The following is a 19,890-nucleotide window of genomic DNA, read 5'->3' on the forward strand; positions in this document are numbered from 1 at the left end:
GTAAGTCTCTTCACCTCTCTAGGCTACAGTTCCAATAAAATGAGGGGTCAAAGCTATAGGCTTTAAAATAAAGACTCTGCGGGTCTAGGATTCAGAGGTTCCTCTCCCGTCTTTGAGAACAGGAAGCTTTCACTCCTTATTCCCCTCTATTCTGCCCAACCTCCCACCACCCAGGCTTCAGCTCTCAGCGACCCGAAGAACTTTTGTGTTTACCGCTTAGCACTTGCTGTACAGGTCTGTGACCTTCTTTAGAAACTTTTTCTTTATGAGTTTATTTTGGCTTGTGCTGAGCATTCATAAAATTCCTAGGGAACTAGAGGTTTAAAAGTCGGGCTTGTAAAAGGAGTAAATGGGAGGGGGTGGGAACAGGGCAGAGCGGGGAGAGGATAGCGGCCAGCCCTGGGAAGCTGGAAGAAAAGGCTAAGTTTTCCATTCTCTGCTCAAGGCCTCACCTCCCGTGAGTCGTGGGTCTTTTGGGTCCTGAAAGGGGAGAAGAGGTGGAGGAGAGAGGAGAAGGGTGGGGTTAGAATCAGTTGGAAAGAACTGGAGACACTGAGAGCTGAGATTTTCCCACTGGGCAAGTGGAGCCAGGCCGGTTTCTGATAAGGGGTCCCTCTGGTTTTGTCTCGGGTTTTTCTTGTCATTCATCTCTTCTCTGGCCCGGCTGCTCCTCAGCAGGTTGGAGGCACTGGTGAATGGCTCAGAGAGCACGGGGCATATGAAACGAATTAGGTCTCTGTTACAGCCACCCAGAGGCGGGTGATGGATGGGGGCCTGTGTTCACGGCAAAGCTAATTGGCAACACACAGAGACATCCAAGAAAGTATATTATTTTGCCAGACTTTGGAGTCACTGGACTTTTTTTTTTTTTTTAGAACATTATACAGCCAGAGATAAAAAGCACAGTGAAAGTTTTAAATCTAATAAAAGCATTTGACTGCGGAGTAAAAATAACATACACAGAGAAGTTTGATTTGGATTCAGGTTTTATTAATGTTCTTTCATTGCAAAATGTTTCCAATTAAAAAACAATTCGGAGAGTGCCACATTAATAAACTGCTTGTCTTTGGGAAGGGACAGAGGTTTTGAAATGCTTTGGTGGACAAACACACATACACAAACACACACATACACAAGCACACACACACACAAACACAGTGCTAAAGGAGGCCATTATCACAATGTCTAATATACTCCAACTGGGGCTTGTATGGCTCGTACCTGGAGAGAGGAGAAAAACCTCATGACTGAGCTTGGAGAAAAAGCACCTAAAGTTTATTCAGTGTCTCCTGATGCAAGGACTTGAAAATAATACACAAATCTGGCTTTGCTGTCCGCAGCAGGGATCAGCAAAGACTGGAATATTCTAAGCCTCGGTTTCCCCATTTGCAAAATGAGGCTGTTGGGTTCAATGGCCTCTGAGGATTTCAGGATATCTCCAGGGGTACTTTTATTGAAGGAGTCTATGAACCGCACAAATGGTTAAGTGCTCCACTACTAACTACTCACTGAAAGGTTGGCAATTCACATCTGCCCGGAGGTGCCTCAGAAGAAAGGCCTAGTGACCTGCTTCTTAAAGGTCACAGCCTTAAAAACCCTGTGGAATGAAGTTCTACTCTGCAACACGTGGCGTCGCCCTGAGTCCGAACTGACTCCAGAGAACTGTTTTCTTTTTTTTTAAACCATTATCAGTTGTTCCAAAGTTTCCTTAATCCCTGCTTTAGGAAAAGTTAACTAAACCTGAAATTGATGAGCGATGGTGAGGCCAAACCACAGTTAACGCCTGTGAAGCCAGAGGCTGGTGCTTGTGAGCAGTTGTTGTAAAGAGTGACTAGTGGTTTGACTGACTTCGACTTAAAGTTTGCAAAATAATGAGTCGTCTTCATAATATAGGGTACAGGGCAGGGGGAAGGCATCAGATTGTTTTCAAAGGGTGACTTTCACGTTTTCAAAATGACTAGTAAATGAACCAGTCCCTTGACTAATTCCAGCCAGTTGTTTTTAGAATAACTGGTCATTTTCAATTTACCTACTTGCTTAACCATTATCCAACTGTTCTGTTCTCTGCCCTCACACAACTGGAGTTTTAAATGTGGGGAGGAAACACAATTCTAAGTCAGGGTTCTTTTAGGTGGCTTTAGCTCTTTGGTTCCCAAGGCCTGGCCGCTGTGGGTCAGTTTGGGGGAATTAATATCATCACACACTTATTCATCTTGGTACCTAGGAACCCTGGTCGTAAACTTAAAAGGTAAGCACCTCCTTCCTCAAGGGCAAGAAGCAGGGTCTTTGTTCTGGGAGGGTGTCAGAGAGGGTTGGGCTCAGGTTTCCGGTGTTTGCAGATTTGGAAACTGAATACACTTCTCATCCACACCCTCAACCTCTCCCACCCCAGATAGCCCTCTCACCCATCCAACCTCCCAGTCTGGGCTCCTGATCTAGGGCTCCCCAGAGAAAGGCAAGACAGCCTGGAAAGCTGCAGAGTCAGCTCAGCCAGGAGAGACACAAAGAGCCAGGTTTCTAGAACATTCACTCTCTTGCCTGGTATAGCCAGCTCTGCACCAACTGACAAGCCCGTTCTCAGTCAGCTTTTAGAACAGAAGAGGCGGAGCATTAACTCACATCTTTGCACTGGCTCTTGACGTCTTGTGAGCCACGTGCTCTCCAAATTACCTCTCCCCCCTCCTGAGGCATCTCACACTGACTTCCAGGGTCCTGGAGAAAGGACACAACCCGCCAATGTGGGAGTCTGGGCCTGGTTTCCCAAGGAGAACAAGAGTCAGTCATTCTCTCCATCCAACTGTCCAACCTCCTGACCCGATGACCCCCCCCATCCCCTCATCTCTTCCCCACACCCCTAGTACTTTGGCCAGCCAGGCCTGGAGGTGGGCACCACCCTGAGGCTCTCCCCTCTCCACCTTCCCAGGGCCTGGATGGCCTTTGAGTAAACAGATAGCCCAGCGAGGTATGTGATCAATTAGCTTTGCTGAAAATACAATCATTTTGTTATTCCAAGCTGATGAGAAGGCCTCTTCGGCCTGCTCTCCCAGCCTCCACATGCCAATCAGCCCGTGTCACCATATAATTTTCCACATAAACACAACCTTTGTGCAACATCGACTCTTGTAAATAGATGTAATTCCCAAACCAAATAACGCACTTGGAGGGGAAATGGATATTATGCATGCAAAAAGAAAAGCCGGCGATTTTTACACTTTCCAGACAACAAAAGATTACCCCTAATTGCAAACGGAGGAGGGGGCCCCGCGGGGTGAGTGAGGCTGCTGGGAAGCAGGAGAGGCCAGCTTCCAGGAGGGTTTTTTCTCTCCTTTTGAACATGTGTGAGAGCAGACCACCAGGAACTGCTTAACCGGGAATTTGTCCTGTTTAGGCAACGGAGAGAACATGGTTGTTGTTGTGGATATCTTAAAGGAAACTCAAGTTACTTAATTATAAGGTTTGGTCTCTCTTGCCAGGAGAGACCCACCCCCCAACCTTAACCTATACACATCCTGCTGCAGAATTGTTCCCTACTTTCCTAGATGGGAGCGGCCTCTGTGGATTGAGTGAGTTCTCTGAAATTCATTGGTGGGTCTTTCTCAATGTTCTACTCATTTAAGCGGATCCCTAAATTAGACCTTGAAAGCAGCGGAAGTTCCCAGGTGGCCAGGGAGGGAGAACACCGCAGAACCCACCGTGTAATCCTGGCCAGGTCTGGGCACAGGTTGCCTCCTGGGCTGTCCAGATGCCTCAGAAATAGCAGCTGGGGTGCTCCCACCCACAGCCTCTGGTCTCCCCATGTCCCTGAGGTTGGAGAGAGAAAGCCCTTTGGGGTCACAGTCCACCCCCCTTGGGGTCCCAGGCCAGCTGGGTAGTGGGGCAGGGTGCTCCAAAGAAGAGAGTAGCCATGTATGAGGAAATTTCAGAATGGCTAAACTGTCCCCAGGGGGCGTCTCCCAGGACCCCACCTGGCCCTGCGCTGGGCCAGGGGAGACCCAAGCAGCTAGGCTCACATTAGGAGTTGGATGGCACCAGAGTATGTCTGACATCTATAAAAAAATAGGTCACCTTCTGCACCTGGGAGGTGACCTATCACCGAAGGTGTAGTTTCTATTAGGACTTTATGACTAGTTCTGTCTTTTACAAAGACCCACTCCTATTAGCAGGTGATTTTTTTTTTTTTTTTGCTATGAGTCGGAATCGACTCGATGGCACTGGGTTTGGTTTTTTGGTTTTTAATGACATCTGGGCCTCAAGAAGGCCTTGATGCTTTCATAGAATGAGCCTGGGTCTTTATTTTGAAGGATAAGGAGCTGAGAAGGGGTGTCAGTCTGTATACGGAGAGCAAGCACAGGCGAGCAAAAAGAAGAGAGCTCCTTTCCAGGTCATTTTGAGGCCTGGAGGGGAGGGGTGGGCGGCCCCATAACACTTCAGCTACAAAAGATTTTTCTTTCTGACCCCCGCCCCCAGTCCACTGCCCACGAAACTCGGCCTAAGAACCCTCATCTCCGAGCGTCCATCGGTCCCGGCACCCGAAGCCCATCTGAAACTCATTAGCTGCTTGAAATGATTGTCAGGGGAGCCCTTGATGGAAAACAAGAACAGGAGAGGGATACTTTTAAAGGACAGCAATCGGGACCCAAACGCTGGCAGATGTTTGGAAACCTGGCTGTGGAGGAGGGGCCTCCAGGAGGCCTGGGGGCACTTTGGCAGCCTGACCCTGGACTCGAGCCCCCAAATCCCCACGCCTTTGTCTCTCTGGGCAGCTCCCCTAGTCCGTGCTGCGAGCTGCGTAAACCAGCTCTTTTCAGGGAGGAAAGATCGCAACCCTAAGACATGCTACAACCTAACTCAGAGAATAGCTATGGTGGTCACTTGATTCTTTGCCACTTGTGGCTTAATTCCTGTGCTTTATGTTTTTAATAATAAGATCACAAAACACAGGAAATGTTGGAATTATGAGAGCCCACAATATATTAACACCATAATATATTAACAAGAATCTTAGAATTATACACTCTTCAAAATACAGAATAAAAATATCTTTGCATTGTAGGATCTTAGAAACCCAGAATATTAGAATTACAGACTCTTAGAAATTTTGGAAAAAAGATTTATAGAATCACAGAAATGCTTTAGATTCTTAGTAGCATAAAACATTAGAATTAGGGGAATTTAGGATTATGGAATCAGACGCCTAGAATATTAAAGTGTAGAGCATTAGAAATATAGAATAACCAGATGTACAGGAAAAGATTTGTGATCTCTTAGAATCGCAGAACTCGAGAATTGTGGAATGTTTGAATATTAAATTAAGGAAACGTTGAATGATACAATCTTAGAATCACAGAATATTAGCATCCTGGAATGGCAGAATTAGAGAGACCCAGAGACTCTTACAATCATAATCTTTAGCAGCTTATAATTACAGACTCATTGGATTATAGGCTTTTAGAATCACAGAACATTGGAATCAGAGAGCATCTGTTTTGTTAGAGAAGTATAGGATCTATGAATTACAGAATTTTGGAATTATAGGCTTTTAGACTTAGCCTTGAAGAATTTCAGAGGCAAAAGGAATTTAGAGGTTGTTCAGCCCCACTCCTGCCCCAGCCCGAATCTTTACCTGAGCTCGTTCTCTGTCTTTCTCTCTCTCTCACAAACACACACATATAGACCCTGTGCTAATAATGTCTAGACAATACAGTTACATTTTATTATTCCCTATAGCTGCTGACGTCCTTTTCTGCCTCCCCTCTCTGCCCTGCCCCTCATCGTTACAAATTCCTACCAGCCCTCTGTTTTTTGGGAGACGGCTTGGTTTTCTTTCTGAAAATCATTCAGCGTCTTAATTTAGCAAGCCTATGCCCTTTTTTTTTTCTTTCTATGCCCATGCAGGACAAGGCCGTTTCAATGATTAACGTTATTAGAGAAATGAAGCTTTGGCTTCATTGGGGATGCAGGGGCGAAGGGAACAGAAGGAACAGGGCTGGCCTGTATTGTCTGTGTGGTATCTGCTCTCCCAGAAACAGCAGCAAACAGGTCCAGATACGGACCCATGCTGCGCATTCCTTCTCGGAAGGCAGAGGCCACGGTAGAGGCCAAGACAGGGCGGCCCGGCCTGTCTAGGTGAGAGGAGATTGGAAACTATAAACCATTTCATGCTTATTTATTTTATGATCCTCACGGGCTGGAGTTTACATAAATCGGACAACATGTGGATTAGATAATTTGCTGGGAATTAACAGCCTCTGATGGTTATCAGTCTTGGGGGTGATTAGAGCGGAGTTGAAAAGGATGGTGAGTGAGGAGCTGACGATGTTATCCATGTCCTCATCAGGGCTCAGAGAGATGTGCAGCCATAAATCCCTCGAGGGGGACAGCTGAGTGGAAGACAATGGTCAGATATCAGCCCCGAGAGTAACACTCAGGATTCTGTTACAACGTTTAGGGATAAACTCAAAGCAAAACAAAGCCAGCTTCAGAGTCACTCTGGTACTTTAGAAAACACAGACTTCCTAGTGAATTCATCCCAAAACTCTGTAGGAAGACTAGCCAGAGATAAACAAGTTAAATTCAGAATCTCCGGCTTTTTATTCAAGCACCATAAAGGCGGGGTCTGTTTAAATATGATTTTGTCTTCCTCGAACAATCTCCAGCTCAGCTCACACACGGAGACCCCAGGCTCCATGTTCATCTAATGCGCCTGAAGACTCCTCGGGGAGAGAATGGCTTGGATCAAAAATGCTAAGAGACATGGCAATTTTCCCTATAGATGAAACATGGAGAACAGTTCATTTAGCCCATTTCAAATCTTTTCTTAAACACCAATTAGTTTAGAAACTGCAAGGCTCCATAGTAAATGAAATCACAATGCCCAACGGCTTCTAGGAATACCATTTCGATGTAGCCGAAATTTTTTCAAAACCGAAATTACCTATGGGAGAGGCAGACAGCAAGCAGTTGGCTCTAAGTGCTCCCAGTGCTGTGTGCCTTAGGTAAATTAGGGCTCCTCTCTATACAAAAAAATAGCCGCCTACAAATAGGAAGTTGGATTAAATAATCTAAATGTGCAAGCAAAAATATTAGAAACAGGAGAACAATTTGGCTTTGCTTTCTTTCTGTAAGTTGAATTTCAAATTAGGCTAGTGTTTCCATTTATTTTTGAGGCAGTTCAAGCAAGAATTACTGTTTTCATGGCTCCAGCTTTTGATTTCAGATGCTGAACAACAAAACCACAAACCCAGACTTCCTAGACTGAGCTGCAGCTATTGTATACATTTTCAATTGTGCGGCATATTGTATTAACACAAATTTCAAATGCCCTTGTCTCCCCAATTCTGAAATAAATCAGGCAAGAAATATAGAGTGAAAATTAATGGGATGACAAACTAGCTGTCAGTCTGCCTCACTGTGTGGCCCTCAGTTTCCCCATCTGCAAAATGGGGAGGGAGTAGAAGCAGGGAAAAATCTAGATGTTCGTTGTCTTTCTGTTCTAAAACTAAGTCTGATTTCTGAGGCCCCAACCCTGATTCTAAAGAAGGGTGTTGAGTATATTGTGCCCTGTTACATCCACAGCCCCTCAGGGGCCACTCCTACTGATTGGTGATGGGAGGGGTGGGGCTAAGGAAAATGGAAAGCCTTAACAAAGGGGACAATGGCAAATCCCCAATTTGTGGACAAGTCCTTTTAACTGTGAGCCTGAAAGGCTAAGAAGGGGGTGGGCAGGGTGAATAGGGGCAGAGGGGTGAGGACCCTCTCACCACAACCCCATTGAAAGTCTGCTGAACCATCGCAATGAAAGGAAGTGAGTTAAAGAGGCAAGTGAGGGGGCTGTGCTGGGGGCTCAGCTAAGCAAGGCCCACACGACCGATCCCCTAATGCACTAACACAGGTGGGGGACATGGCACCAGGGCCCAGCCTACGCGGTTAGACGGTGGTCATAGCACTGCCCCACAGGCTGAGGTGGTGTGCCTAGTTCTCAGTCAGGCCTTTCTCCCTCCTTGGTTTGAAGCCCGATTTTGAACATATGACAATACTGTCAATCCTCTCACAGTGGTTTGGGGTAGGATTTATGGCTGAAACATTTGAGACTGGATCTCTCCGGAAAGGCCAGGATTGGCGGTGAGCTGGGGGAGGTGGTATTGGCTGGTTTGACTGCAGGCCCCAAGCAGATCAGTCCCTTCAGCCAGAATATTCTGTCAGGATAGCCTCAAACCAGCCACTTTGGTTCCACAGCTGGTCATTTTAGACAAACAGCCAATCAGTTCAGTCCAACAATTGGTTGGTTTAGACAAACAATGGGTCAGTCCAACCAAAACAGCCAGTTCAGTTAAAACAACGGTGGGGGAAAAAAAAAAATGACGACAGAAAAACACAACGATATCAGTTCAGTTTTTTAAAAGTAGCCATGCAACTTCCTTGGCTATTATACATGGAAACAACCAATCAGTCCACTGATGCAGCTGCTCGGTCTCGTCCAGAGGTGGGCCACTTGATTAAAAAAAAGGAAAGTCATCAGGTCTGTAGGTAGAAACATTTAAAAACGATTCTTTGGTCCAGTCTGACAATGTTCTGGCTGTGGTTTTCTCAGTGTCTTACCCTCACAGACTCCGTGAGAAATTCAGAAATGGATCTTCCCAGAGGAGGAAATGGCCTGATTCCTCTAGACAGCTGCCTGAAGGGACTTGGAGGTCCTATAGGCATTTTCCTGAGGTCCCACCTTCCTGGGCCCACTTGTTTTGTTAATTGAATTTAACAACAAACAAACAACCCTCAATCTATAAACAGTACTTCTCAGTTAACCAGCTGGGATAGGGAAGGGGACAAGCTCTCTCTCTTGGAAGTAGAGAAAGAAACGGAGGAAGGGAAGATCAAACAGAAGTGAGAGGGAGGGGAAGAGTGAAGGGGGAAACGGTAGGGAAGGAACAGCAGAAATAATAAAACCACTTTGAGCACGTAGAACACATTAGAGATACACTATACAGTGTATTTTATGTCCATAAACTCAGGCAATCTCGTAACTGCCCTTTGATAATTATGCCCGTTTCAAAAATGTGAGACCAAGGTCCAGAACCGTGAAGTAAGTTTGCCCATGTTCCCACAGTCAGTTGATGGTGGAGCTGGGATACAGCCTGGGTCTCCTGCCCGGGGTCTCATGCTGTGGAATCTCAGAATCATAACATTGTTAGAACTGGTGGGAAGGGGGTGAGGCTTGGGAATCATGAACTCTCTTCTTTCATCACAGGGGTGAGGAAAGGAGGCTTAGGCAGAAGAGTCCAGGGTCCTTACCAAGATGCCACAGAACTTCAGGAGAGTTTCCTTCTCTCTCTGAGCTGAATGTTTCTCAGTAGCAGAAAGTTCTTCCTTGGGTCTAACCAGATTCTCTCTTGCTGCAGGGTCAGCCCGGATGTTCCTCTTTGTGGCCAGTCTCTGGAGTTGAGTGTGCCAGGTATGCTGAGCCTGGGAGTGGGCTGGAAACCCCTCTTTTCCCGAGGTACCAGAGGGTCTGGATGGCAGAGTAGAGCCCAGAGGGCCGTCTTTGTGTTTGTTGAATAAACATCGGAGTCGGGTTTCTGGCCTGTCACTCTGCAGTCTTTCAGCATGTGAGAGGCCAGGTGGGCTGGGTTCCTGAGGGCGGCACATGAAGAGGCTGGGGCCTGTGAGGGCTGGGGCCCAGGCAGGGCCTGCTCTGGACAGCAAGTAAAAAAAAGAAGCGAGTAGAGTCAGTTTTTGCAGGCCGTGGAACTTCACACCTTTGAAAGGCTCCAGAGTGACCTGCAGAAAAAATAAACCATTCCTCCCATCCGTGGCAGATCAGCCATCCTCAGGGGCACATGGAAACCCTGTAAAAGGGCCCAGTGTTTCCTTTTCCACTCCCCGAAAGGATGCGTGCTGTGCCTTGCGAGGACTGCTGGGACTAGGTGAGAGTGCTTTATCCACGCCAGCCAGCATGGGTCCCAGCCTTGCTCCCCCTGGGACCGGCCACCTCCACTCCCTGAACCTTAGTCTCCACATCTGGAAACCAGGAATAAAAATGCCCGCCTTGCAGTCTTATTGCACTCGTGCGCGTACGTGTGTGCGGGCGTGTATGTATGTGATAGCGAAATAAGGAAAGGTATGTCAAAGGACAGACAGTAGGTGCTTAATAAATGTTTTCCTCCTTCCTTTATTATCTACATAGCCTAGAGCAAGTCAGGTTTCCTTTTGGAGCCACCGTTCTGTTCCTCATAAAATGGGACTGTTTTACCTATGTTAGGATTACGGGAGACAAATGGTTTAGCACAGTGCCTGGCTCACAGAAACTTTTCCAGTAGTATTTTTTTCCCCTCTCATCCTTCCGTCTTTCCTTTCAGCCTCCCCTCTGGGTCTCAGGCACTTCATCTGACAAATGGGAATGATGATATCTTCTTAACCAGTAGGGTGAGAATGCTGTGAGGATACACACAGTGCCATGAGCAGTTGATGAGCAGCGCTGTGCCAAAGAATTGTAGGACAGACCAGATCCCCAAACACTGTGAGAGCAAGCAGCGAGGGTACAATGGTTAGAGCATCCTGAGATGACTATAATAAATCTTAGATGGAGCACGACTCCATCACTGAGCAATGGTTCAGGTAGGAATGTTGGGAGCTTTGAGAAGAAAGCTGGCTATAGGTCCCTGGCAGGCTCCCTGAGAAATGCTCCATTCAAAGCCATGGCGCTCAGTCAGTCCACCCAGGCCTTTCAGTTCCTGTTGATTCTGACTCATTGTGACTTCATGTGTGTCAGAGTAGAACTGTGCTCCATAGGGTTTTCAGTGGGTGATCTTTTGGAAGTAGATTGGGACTTTCTTCCAAGGTGCCTCTGGGTGGACTCAAACCTCCAACTTTTCCATCAGTAGCTGAGTGCATTAACCTTTTGCATCACCCAGGAACCCAGGCCGAGTTAGTTGCACACACTCAAAGCCTAGCATGTTAGGCGATGCCCCAGAAGTGCCCTTGTTCTCCTGTGGGCTTTGCAGAACTAGGACGGCGAGGTGGGGCATATGCAAGAGCAGAGCTTGTGTGAGCTCTCCAGCAACAGAGCTGCTGTCTCAGAGGTAGTGAGTTTCCTGTTACAGCAAGTGACCAAGCACAGGCTGGAAGACCCTCTGGCAGATGTAGAGGAGGAGCTGTGGCAGTGGGTGGGAGATGGAAATATCTCTGACAGGCTTCAGAGTCCTGCACACCTGGACTCCAGTTCCAGCTTTGGAACTCACCCCTGTGTGACCTTAGGTTAGTTTCCTAATCTTTGTAAAGCCCCAATTTCCTCATATGTAAACAGGTAGTGATTCCTACTTCACAGAGTTGTTTTGGGAATTAAATGAGTTAATGCATGTAAAAGGAGCCCTGGCAGTGCAGTGGTCGAGCGCTCAGCTGCTAGCTAAAAGGTTTGAGGTTCGAACCCACAAGCAGCTCCATGGGAGAAAAGACAGGTGACCTGCTCCTGTAAAGATTACAGCCTAGAAGGCCCCATGGTGCAATTTTACTCTGCCCTAGAGAGTCCCTATGAGTTGGCGCCGACTCGATGGCACACAACTACGACGCATGTAAAACATTTAGCACGGTGTCAGAAACATGGGTGCCCTCCCTGGTTACAGCTGAAATTCTAAGATCTGAGAAGCTTAAATTTACAGGTTATTAAGATCCTATACTTTTAGGATTCTGAAATTATAGAAGATTAAGAGTCCATTTATTTAACAGACACTCCCATAATGTTTCCCCTGTGCCAAATACTTTTCTAGGGGCTTTGTAAATATTCACCCACTTAATCTTCACATGACCTTAAAAGATAGGCACTGTTATTTTCCCCACTACCCTCCTCAACTTACGGATGAGAAAACTGAGGTGGAAAGAAACTTAAGTAACTTGTCCTAGATCACACAGTTCGGGAAGTGGTGGAGCGGGGATTTGACCCTGGTTCCAGGGTCTGTGCAAGTAAGATTCTAAGACCACCAGATTCTAAGACAACTTCATTTTCCTAGAATTCTAGAGCTTTCTAGATTATGGGGTGAGAAGCATACTTCTAGGATGAGAAGGTTCTAGGGCAGGGATTGGCAAACTTTTTAATAAAGGGCCAGATAGTTCATATTCTAGACTTTATGGGCCATTATTTCTGTCACAACTACTCAGCTCTGCTGCTATAGCCAATATGTAAAAGAATGAGTGTGTTTGCATTCCAATAAAACTTTATTTATAAAAACAGGTGGCGGTGGATTTGGCCCGTGGACTGTAGTTTGCTGGTCTTTTGTCTAGTCACAGTTCATGCATCTTCTGCTTTGCTGAGTACTCTGGTGAGGGTTCCCTTCAGGACTGAGCCTCAGAAGAGCCCAGGTCTGCCTCAATTGGGAGAGGAAGGGGGGCTTGTGTTGGCCAGGGTCGCTCCCCAGGGTGTGGGTGCCTCTCAGTGTGGCTCTCTCTTTCTGTCCTAGAGAGGCTGTTGAAAAGGCTCCTCTCTCCAGCAGTGGAGCCTCATTACTCACAGGCTGGAAAACAATGTTAATTCCCCCCAAACGAGAAGCAGCTGCACTTGTGAGCCCGGGCTCATTTTGCAGCATGAATATTTATGGCAAGTCCCCTAATTAAGCCCAGAAATAAAATTTACCCAGGCGAGCAGAGGCCATCGAAGACTGGAAGGCCATGTCAGGAACCGACCTCTCGTGCCCGTGAAGTAGGGCTGTCAATGAAACATTTGTTTCCAGAGCCACTTGGCCAGGGCCAGTGTCCACCAGAGTGGTGGGTGGGCATTTCCCTGCAGGTCAAGCATCCTTGGTATGGTCACTTGCTGGTGCACTAGGCCACCTTACTAAGCAGTGGTGGGTGGCTATTGCCCAAGACCTGCATGGGGTGATATAGAGGTGACTCAGTGACAGAGGCCTAACAATGCTGTTTTGCTTTAGCCAGGATGACCCAGGTATTTTCTGATGGGGTCTCAAAGGCCACTCTAGAAGAAACAGCTCAGAGAGGGCTGGAAGGGCCCCCAGTGTGGGAGCCAGGGGAGCTGGGCTCAGGTTCCTCCTCTGACACGATTCTGTATGACCTAGGGCTGGTCACACGACTCTCCTGGTCTCAGTTCCTCCATATTTAAAATGAGGGAGGAATGGTTAACATGCTAGGATGCTAACTGAAATATTGGCAGTTTGAGTCAACCCAGAGGCACCTCAGAAGAAAGACCTTGCAATTTAGTTCTGAAAAATCATCAGTTAAAAACCCTATGGAGCACAGTTCTACTCTGACGCACGTGGGGTCATCATAAGTCAGACTCAACTCAACAGTCACTAGTTTTGGTTACCTCAGGACCACTAACATCACAGAGTTATTACTGAGAATCATGGGAAATGATGGAAGAGAAAGTGTTTTGGGGACTGATCCTCATCGTGGTTCTTGGATTTCCTTTACCTCCAGGCCTCCCTCCCTTGAATCTGAAAGAAAGCTGACCCTGCCCAGCCTAATAACCTTGAAGGTTTCTGGAAACCATAAATCTTTTCTTTTCCATGAGGGGTCCTATCTTCAGATAACTGCTTAGGCCCTCATTTCCTCTTCCACAAAGCCAATAAACCAAACAAATACCATAAAGCTCCTCACCCCAGCCTGGGCTTTCTCTGATGGTCAAATGTCAGATCTGAGTCCAGACTTAAGAATTTCAGAACATGGATCCCCGTCCCCCTACTTTCTTTCTAGAATGAAACTTACCTTTGATTTCCCTCACCTGTCTTCTTTTCAATTTTTTTCCTGTTTAAAATTTTCACAGCACCTGAGAGATCCAGCCTGATGCCCCACCCCTACCTCCAGGCTGCTGGTGAAGACCAGGGTGAGGAGGATGCTTTCTCAAGGCGGGCCCAGTTGTGCAATCATCCTAGGGCCTTGGCAATTGGCATACCTTGTAAATTCAAAAGTCAACAAGATGTGGAAGCGGGGGAAACCCTCTTCTGCTCAGGCCGGAGAGGAGGAAGTAGGGAGTGAGGGTGGGCCTTGCCTTGTGAAGTCGGTCAAGGGTGGCTTCAGTGCCCTCTGCCTCCAGGCTGGGCCTGCCCCACCCCTGAAGCCCCCAGACTTCCTGCTCTCACCCTCCGCCTTCACATCCTGAGCTCAAATCTGATCACAACAGCCTGAACCCTAAAAGGGGCCTTAAAGCCTTCTCTTGCACACCTTCTGGATGGGGAGGCTGCAGAAGTGGGAGGGCCTTGTCTAAGGTTAATACAAGGTGTGTATAGTGAAAATAACACTGGGTTGGGTTCAGGAGGCCTGGGTGCCCAGATGTGGGCTCTTACTCCCCCAAGACCCCCAGAAACCCCCATCTCTGCTGAGAGGGCCAAGTAGGCTCCGGTGGGTGTCTGAACACCCAAATCCCTACCGCTAAACACTCTCCTTCCAATTTCCACCGGCTCATGTATTTTGGAAGGGACATTTAATCCACTTCTTTTGATTCATTTGCATTAAAGCCATCATGATGGTTTGTAAGAGCCATTTGTGCTTGTGTGGTCTGTTGGGGAATCTTAACCCTCTTTTTGAACGGCTTTTTCTCCTCTCTGGAAAAACAGGAAATCACACCGTGCCAGGAGCAACCAACATGAAACCTTTGGTGCTTGCCTGCCCCATCAACCTCCTCACAATTAGAAAGAAGATGCCCAGAACAGGGGTCCCTTGGAGCACAGATAACCCTTATGCCTGGCAATTAAGACCCTCCATGATATGCCCCGAGCTACCTCAACAGTAGTCGTCCCCTAGCACCCTACTAAAAACCAAAAACCAAACCCACTGCTGTGGAGTCTATTCCGACTCATGGTGACCCATAAGTTTCCGAGTAGAACCATGCTCCATAGGGTTTTCAATGGTTGTAATCAAAGTAGACCACCAGGTCTTTTTTCTATGAACCACCAACCTACCAGGAGGTGCTATTTCTCATGTCGAGAACATACCCACCAGTTATGTTCCTCTAAACCTCTGTTCATGCTGTTCCCTCTACTTAGACTAAATTTCTTCTCTACAGTTCCTGGACTTTTACCCATTCTTTGAGGCCCAGCTCTATTCCAACCTCAGTCTTCTCTGGAGCATACCCGAGTGAGACAATATCTAGCTCAGGCTCTGGTTCTGAGTGACATTAGTAAATGTTTACTGAAGAACGAATGAATAAATGAATGAATGAATGCGAGGAGCTAGGATAATTTATCGCTACATTTTCTTCTTCTCTATCCATCTGCTCCTAAAATGTGCCAGGCCCAGGTTTTGCCACCTGCGAATGTTGACAAATGACTAAAGGAACGAATGACCAGGCAGGGAATGAATGGGTACATGGATCCATTTACAGAGCACTTCCTATGGGCCAGGCACCCAGCCAGATGCTGGCATTACAACTTGTGAATAAGACACCCTTTCTGCCCACATGCCCTTATATTTTAGCTGAGAAGTCAGGTGGTAAACAGAGTGCACCCTCAAGTATTTATTTAATTACTCTTGAGGTCAATGCCGTGAGGGCAGAGGAAAATGAGTAAGAGGATGAGTGAAGGTTGAGTGAAAAAGGAATAAGCAAACAGAATGAGGGATGGGAAGACTACATAAGTGAAAAAATTAGTATTGGGGTGAATAAGTGAAAGAATAAGGGAGTAAAGGATGGAAATTAACTAATGAAGGAAAGAATTCATGCCACGTGACTTGTGTTCATGGACACAGGCCTAGAAGCCAGTGTTGCCTGAAGTCAGCCCCTCTCCTACTTCCCTGGGGTTAGCGGTGGCAGCCTGGGCTTGGTGGCGAGAAGGTCCCAAGGCCAGGCAGCAGAGTCTTCTGTGTACCGAGGTCAGCTTTATTGCCACTATCTTAGCGTCTCTGGGCATCTCGGAAAGAGTGGGTATTTGTGTTGAAGACCCAATGCTTAGAATTTCAGGTTATTCATGGCCTGTTTTGTGTTCAGCACACAGAATGAACTTCAAAGTGCTTTCACAATCACACCGAATGCCACCCTTAACCTGCACAGTGAAAAATTAGGCTCAAGGAAGGTGACGGCCACCCCACCAGACCCCCTGACGTCAGGACTGCTTAAGGAGTCTTTGTGGTGACCTACAGGCCCTTGGTGATCCAGCCCCTTTTCCCCTCTGATCTCCTCTGCTAACACTCTCCCTTTCCATTGCTCCCTGCCGGGCTCACTAACCTCTTCCTTGTTCCTGGGCCTGTGCACTCTGTGCTCCCTTTGCCTGGTATGCTCTTCCCCGGAGATCGGCATGGCTCACTCTCTCCCGTCCTTTAGGTCTGCCCCTCTCCTTTGATATCTTAATTTGATTTTTCTTCATAGCATTTCTTCTTACCTAGCACACTGTTTTCTTATTTTGTTTATCATCTGTTTCCTCCAAGAGGATGTCAACTCCAGAAAGGCAGGGATTTTTATTGCTTTGTACACTACTGTACCTTAGCAGCTGCAATAGAGCCTACCATATAGTAGGTGCCTACTACTTATATATTGAATGAATAAATGAAGCAAGGTCTTCCCTTCCATAGACACTGCAACAACCTCCTTTCTGACTCTTTATCCTCCTCCCTGACCCATCAGCCCCCTCCCTGACCCCTCAGCCTCCTCTCTGACACTTTGTCCTCCTCCTTGACCCCTCAGCCTCTTTTCTGACCCTCAGCCTCCTCTCTGACCCTTTGTCCTCCTCCCTGACCCCTCAGCCTCATCTATGACCTCTCAGCCTCCTCCCTGACCCCTCAGCCTCATCTATGACCTCTCAGCCTCCTCCCTGACCCTTCAGCCTCCTCTCTGACCCCTCAGCTACCTCTCCAATCCTTCAGCCTTCTCTCTGATCCTTCAGCCTCCTCCTGGACTCCTCAGCCTCCTCCCTGATTCCTTAGCCTCCTCCCTGCCCCCCTCAGACTCCTCCCTGACCCCTCAGCCTTCTCCCCTACCCCTCAGCCTCCTCCCTGATCCCTCAGCCTCCTCTTTGCCCCAGAGTGACATTTTTCTTTTAATTAATTTTTATTGTGGTTTAAATGAAAGTTTATAAATCAAATCAGTCTCTTATACAAAAGTTTATATACACCTTGCAATATACTCCTAATTGCTCTCCCCCTAATGAGACAGCACACTTCTTCCCTCCACTCTCTCTTTTTGTGTCCATTCGGCCAGCCTTTGACCCCCTCTGCCCTCTCATCTCCCCTGCAGACAGGAGATGCCAACATAGACTTATGTGTCCACTTGATCCAAGAAGCTCGCTCTTCACCAGTATCATTTTCTATCCCATAGTCCAGTCCAATCCCTGTCTGAAGAGTTGGCTTTGGGCGTGGTTCCTGTCTTAGGCTAACAGAAGGTCTGGGGACCATGACCTCCGGGGTCCTTCTAGTCTCAGTCTGACCAATAAGTCTGGTCTTTTTATGAGAATTTGGGGTCCACATCCCACTGCTTTCCTGCTCCCTCAGGGGTTCTCTCTTGTGTTCCCTGTCAGGACAGTCGTTGGTTGTGGCCAGGCACCATATAGTTCTTCTGGTCCCAGGCTGATGCCAGAGTGACATTTTTAATACTCACTTGTGACCATATCATTCCCATTCTGAAAACTCTTTACTCTCCTCTCTTTTCTTTCTCTTGACTTTGTCTTTCCCTGACTCAATAAATTAAAGATTTAAAATAATATATATAAAGCACCTGACACAATGGTACACATTCAATAAACGATAGTTATCATCACCCCTGAAGAAACGTGGGTCTGATAGGAAGGCGCAGTGAGAGGGGAGAAGACTATTTCTAGGTGTGGTGGTGTGTGGCACAGCACGGACAGGCACATGGGGATGGTAACAAGCATGCTGTGAATGGAGAGACCACGGGAAGAACAGGCTTGCTGGCACACTGATTTTAGTAGGAGAACCCTGGGACACTGGGTGAGAGAATGGGATGGGTCATATCCTAGAAAGTATTGACTACAAAACTGAGGAGCTCTGCTCCATTCTGCAGACAGTGGGAAGCCTCAGTGAGCTTCTTCAGCTAAACTTAGCATGCTGACAATCACTGGTTAGGAGCTATGCTGGGTGCTTTCATATTCAGATTTCAATATAATCCTTATAACAATCCTTTGAAATCTGTATTATTGTCCCCTCTTTAAAACAGCAAGTTTGAATAAATTTCCCCAGGCAACCTGAAACAGCAAAGCTTTGAACCCAGGCCTAACCCGTTTAAAAAAAAAAGTTGCTGCAAGACAGTTCTGACTCAGCCATTCTATAGGACAGAGTAGAGCTGCTCTTAGGCATTTCCAAGGATGTAATCTTTACGGAAGTAGACTGCCACATCTTTCTCCCACAGAGCACCTGGTGGACTCAAACTGCTGACCTTTCGGTTAGCAGCCGAGTACTTAACCACTGCGCTCCCAGGGCTGCTGAATCTAGGCTTAAAAAAAAAAAAATCTTTGTACAGTATCTTTTTATCACTAAGAGGTCTAGCGCTCATCAAATGTTTGTTGATTGAATGTACAGTTTTCCGCATGCAACCGACACAAGCTGGAGGCCTGTGCTATTTAACCCCCAACAGCGGCTCCTTCCCACTTCCCAGAAGCAGGACTCCAAAACCCCAAGCTTCAAACCAGGCCTTCACACAGCCTTTTGTAGACTTGGAAGTCAGGAAGAGAATTCATCGTATTTTGGATAACACATTTTCTTTTAAGGAAGAATTTTTTGTTTTCATTTCAAACAGCCCGGGCTGGTGATGAGTGCTGAGGAGGGGTGCCCTGTTTTCCATCCTAACACCTATTTCCAGGTGGGGGCAGGGAGGGCTCCTGCCTGAAATGTTATTTCAAAGCCTTTCCGGGCCTGCAGCTCCATTTCCAGGCCACATGCCGTGAAGCAAAGCATGATTTCCCATTACGTCCTATTGCCCTTTCTGGTCTGAGCACCTTTCGAAGTGGAAAGGCCCAGCCTGTTGCAACACTCCCCCTTCTTGCCCCCATAAAAGAAGTCTTACCGCCCAATGTGGGGCTTAAATAAACAGCCTTGCTAGGTACCCGATGGCCACACTCCTGGTAGGCAAGCTGGCCAAGAGCAGCAAATTCAGGCTGCTCCTCCCCGCCAGCCCCTCAAGATATAGGAAGATGAAACTGGCATGATGGGAGTGTTCCCTGCCTGCTTTCTGCCATCAAGGCGCATTCCACAGAGGAGCAGGCCAGCGAAGTCTGGTCATCTGGCAGGGTGCAGACAGAGATGGATGGCTGCTCCCTGCCAGAGAAGACCCACATTCAGACACTCCCAGATAGCCAGCTGCCACTTTATTAACAGCAAATATCCCCATCTGAACCAGGCTGGCAAAGAAAATATTTATACTTTCCTGTCAGGAGAATTTTCATTTTTCTTCTGGGGAAGCAAGTCAGGGTGCTAATATGGGACTGAAGGAGCGTTGAGATGCCTGCTGAGGCTGTTCTAGGCCCTTCTGCAGCCTGGGATGGATGAAAACTCTAAAATATCCTTAGGACGGCTCTGAACTAGGACAAGGGCCTTCAGGAGAGATAGATGCGAGGAGCTTAGGGGAGGCCAGGTCCAAGAAGCCAGAACACACCCTGCCACTCATTAAACTGTAAACGAGGGTGTCTGGGTGTGGGCTGGAGCCACTAACGTTAGAAGATACCAATGTACTGTTAAGTTAGCCCATTATTAATTAAAGACATGTCACTGCATAAATCGGAGAAGCAACTTTGTACTGAGAATAAAATAACTTTGTATTGTTAGAAAATGTCAATACTAGAGCTAAGCCTGTCATTTAAGCTGGCCGAATAGGTCCCTGGATGGCACAAGCAGTTTGCAGTCAGCTGCTAAGCTAAGGTTGGCTGTTCAAACCCAGTGGTGCTATGGGAAAAAGGCCTGCTTCCATAAAGATTACAGCCAAGAAAACCCTATGAGAGCAGTTCAACTCTG

The sequence above is a fragment of the Loxodonta africana genome, chromosome 3, assembly GCF_030014295.1.
Source record: "Loxodonta africana isolate mLoxAfr1 chromosome 3, mLoxAfr1.hap2, whole genome shotgun sequence".
NCBI lineage: Eukaryota > Metazoa > Chordata > Mammalia > Proboscidea > Elephantidae > Loxodonta > Loxodonta africana.